This window comes from Arachis ipaensis, chromosome B3, assembly GCF_059453495.1.
Source record: "Arachis ipaensis isolate K30076 ecotype BB chromosome B3, ASM5945349v1, whole genome shotgun sequence".
NCBI classification, from domain to species: Eukaryota; Viridiplantae; Streptophyta; class Magnoliopsida; order Fabales; family Fabaceae; genus Arachis; species Arachis ipaensis.
The window spans coordinates 130,488,414-130,492,725 of NC_142438.1; the positions used below are offsets into that span (position 1 = coordinate 130,488,414).

The following is a 4,312-nucleotide window of genomic DNA, read 5'->3' on the forward strand; positions in this document are numbered from 1 at the left end:
CCTCACTGGTGAATATTTATCCATCACCATCACTGGTGAATATTTATGGGGGCGAGCTCATCCGGGCCTTTCACAGTGCCCGGCCACACTTACGACATTGGGTTAACAGAGCTTCGAGTCTCAACCTGGAGCACATGGTGGCTAGCCATTGCTACTACCCAGGGAAACCCTCATCTCCAATAGTGGAAGTGCAAAAATCACAATTATCAATAATTCAGCATATACATGCATTCATTCTCATCCATGGATCAACATCCATCTCAGCCATCCGGCTTACGGTTCAGTCCAGAACCAGCCAATATTGATAATCACACACAGCCATTCCGGCTCACGGTTCAATCCAGAACCAGTCAATATTCATAATCATACATAGCCATTCCGGCTCATAATAAAACAGCACTTCCACATTCAAAATCATCAAATTCATGAAATCGGCATTTAAGCCATAAATCATTTTCTCAATTCATTTCACTTTGAAATCAAGTTTCAACTCTTTTCAGCCTTGGCTTTAAAGATCTCATTTCTCAAATTATCTCAGGCTCATAAGCCATTTTTTCTCAAGGAAAATTCCCTTTTTGAAGTAAGCCACTCTCGGCTTCCTCTTTCCAAAACTTCCAAAACCATGGAAAGTTAAAGATTTATTTCAAAGTATTCAAAATCACCCATACAACAATGGGATTTCATAACAAAAGTTTCTCGGCAGAGTCCCAAGTCTTTAGGGGAGAATAACATAACTCATTTCGCCAAATTCATTTAAAATCATTAAAACCTTGGCTTTCCGATTTGAGTAATAAAATAGGATCTAAGCCAAACCGAGTCACGTAATCATTTACTTCTTTCAAAGCCGTTTCCTTTACTTAAGCAAAACCAACTTCAACCCCCATGATAAATTCTAGAACGTTTCAACTGTTCAAGGTTTGTTTTAGTCTTGCAAGAATTCAGAATTCAAGGAGTACTTAAAACCTTTCCCAAAACATTTCAAAATGAAACTTGTCAATAGACAGTCAGGTCTTTTCAAAATCATTAAAACTCTTTAATTGAAACCCCAAGTCAAATTCAAAGACATAAACCCGTTTCACATTCAAATAACTTTAAAACACATGTTTCATCTAAATAACTTTCTCCTGAAAGAGATACAATGTCTTTCTTAAGAAGCAAGACTAAATCACAATTTCCTCTTTAATAATTCATTTCAAAAGTATGAATCATCCTTTTCTTGATAATTCAAATAAAATAGTAGAAGTCTTTAACTCATCATTTTTCCAGACAACATTCAATAAAGACTCGGATTTTATAGAAATTTCGGCAGCACCTCCCTTAAAACTTGGACTTTTGCCACCCGGTTCGGGTCCCAACTAAACCGTTTCTCATTCCTTTTCAACAGCTCAAACCAGAAATCAATTCAAAAGTAAGCTAAATCCAACAGTCGCCTCAATGGCATACCTCAAGGAAACCATTTCAAAAATCAACTCAATATCAACCGGTTTAACTCATTTATAAAGCTTTAAAGAATCGGTTCGGCAATAAATCATTTATCAAAGCCAGAGCAATTAAAGCGACCCAGGCTGAATTTCAAGAGCATTCTATCTTTCACATCATCAAAATATTGACTCAATTCAAACCAATCCTCAACGGATTAAACTCATTTCAAATATTTAAAGAATCAACTTCAAACATTACATTTCACAAGCCACACTACAATTCAGCCAAACCAACATCCATAGTCATTCGAGTCAATCAATTGATACATAAGGCAGATACAATCACCAAGTACACAATATCTCACATCAGTACCCATATGTAATAATTCCAATAATAAACTATAGTTTTTGGAAAGCGCCCCTACCTCAAAACGCATACCATAGCCCAAACGCGTCACAGAATACTTTTCGCCTCGACCCAAAATCAACAATCAAAATCCCGGCAGCCAAAACCTCGGTTCCAAGCCACTTTCGCAACAATCTCAACAACTCTAATCGCAATATACAACAACCGAAACTCAATCGTATAGCAATTAACGCCGCAAAACGTCCGTGTATGATAATAAAACAGCGATTAAAGGACTCTTCCAAACAAAACGCTTACCGAACTCGAGGGAACCAAGTAGCGGCTGCACCAATGGTGGATTCTGGCAACACCAACTTCACAGCCGGTGACCAGAACGACGGCAACTCGCGGTAAACTCCTGACACAACCAGCCTTAGCAACAACTCTCATGGCCCATGGAGAAATTAACAGGTAAAGAAGCTGAAGCAGGGTTAGAGCTTATCATCATAGAAGACTCAGCGGCTGTTTCTGGCAGCAGAGGTGGCGGCATCGAGGTTTTTCGGCGGCCAAAACAATAGCAACAGCACTAACCCAAAACAGAGCAGAATCTAAATGAGTGGCAAAACCCCAGGACAGTTCCGGCGACACAACAGTAGCATACGGCGAGCCCAGCAGCTTCGGTGATGGATCTTCGGTGATGGTAGAGGAAGGGCGGTGACCTTTCACAGCGGCGAGCCCAGCCTCGCGGCGGCGACGGCAACCCCGCGGCGGCTCCTTTTTTGCGCACCCTCTCTCTCTGTGCGTGTGGTCAGCAGGGGTGGTAGGGACGGGTTCGACGACAGAAACCCGACGAGACCAGCGGCGATGTGCCTCCTCCAGGCTCGCGAGCTCGACGGCGGCAATGTAGGGAGGGCGAAGGCAGCGACGCGGCGTGGGCGCGGTGGCGACGAAGGCATGGCGGCCCCCAAGCCTGCGACAGCCATCACTCGCGGACCAACCCTCTCCTCGGTTCCGCTCTCCCTGGCGACGGCGCCGATGGTGCGGGGCTGAACTAGAGCGCGATCGGCGGCTCGTGGTGAGTTGCAGTGGACGATGGCGGCATGGGTGAAGCCCCCTCTCTTTCCCTCAGCTCTCTCAAAAGTTCTGCTCCCCTGTTTTGTGTGTGCTTTTCGTTTTTGGGGGGAGAAAGGGACTTGCGGCTGCTGCTGCAGCTTCTGATGGGAAACGGTAACGGGTTAGGGTTTTTAGGGTTAGGGTTTCATTTTCAAAAATTAGGGTTATGGGCATCTTAGTAATTTCACTTAAAATTGGAGATAATATGGTAATTGAAACCCAAATTAAATCCAACACTAGATGTATATAGAAAATACTATTTGCTCATCAATTTTTACAAATTACTTTCAATAAAATGCCCAAATCTAAAAATTAGAAATAATATACTTAATTTCTTCATTTTCCAAAATAGCAGTAATAATATTTAAAATATTACTTATTTAATCTAAATCATATAAAATACTTATTATTTCATAACTATCAACCTTATACTTTAAATATAGAAAATAATCCAATAATTATAAAATTGGATAATAATCATATCTTATCTCAAGTTCAATAAATCAAAACTTGCCTTAATTATCCTTAATAAAATAATCTCTGAAATTAAGGTTATAAATAACTATATGATTTGAGACTTGATCATAATAAGACTTTTCAAAAGTTCTGGGTCTTACACAAATAAATTCCCAGACTCAATGTATGAGCGCCACATCAGCATATGAGCTCCCCATTTGTATTACTATAAAGATTAGATACATTTTAGACACGATATTTATTGACATTTGTCCGACATACGTGTCTGTCGTGTGTTTCACTAAAAAATAAAAAAAATTTCGAAAGCACTTAAACACACCTAAATACCATTACGTGTCAGTATGTCTAAGTTTATTCTTAACATATATTGTTAAAATAAATTTATAAATAATATATATTATTATTTATTAAAATAAAAATATTTTAAACACTTTATATAATTAAAATAAAAAATAAAAAATTAATTTATATTTTAATATCTATAAAATATTAAAATATATCATTTTTTTAAAAAGTACTTCGTATTTTACATATCATTATCATTTGGATGGTACAAATATTTAATAATAGACGGTACCATCTTTTCAAAACTTGAAAAGTTAAACACAAGTATAAATAGGAGACTTAGTCAGAGACAATATACACACAACAACAACATCAAACTCTCCTCTCTCTCTTTATGTTACCACATATAATATATATATGAATCATCTATATATTATTGAGGTAATAATATTGGTAGATGTTAATACTAGAGTTATTTATTCACATCTTTTTATTTTATATTTATTTCATCTTTCTTATTTATTTTTTTATTTTATAACACGTTATCAACACGAGACTCAGATCAAAATTTAGGAAGAATCAGGTAATAAATTTTTATTATGTCAAAACTCTCTCATCTTGAATTTAATATTTTTGATATATCTGGAAACAACTACTTATCATAGATACC

General features: G+C 37.5%; 1 pseudogene; it reads right to left on the bottom strand.

Moving 5' to 3' along the window:
* Positions 1-2,271: 2,271 nt before the first annotated feature.
* On the bottom strand, positions 2,272-3,054 carry LOC148572454 (uncharacterized; annotated as a pseudogene).
* Between the last annotated feature and the right edge of the window lie 1,258 nt (positions 3,055-4,312).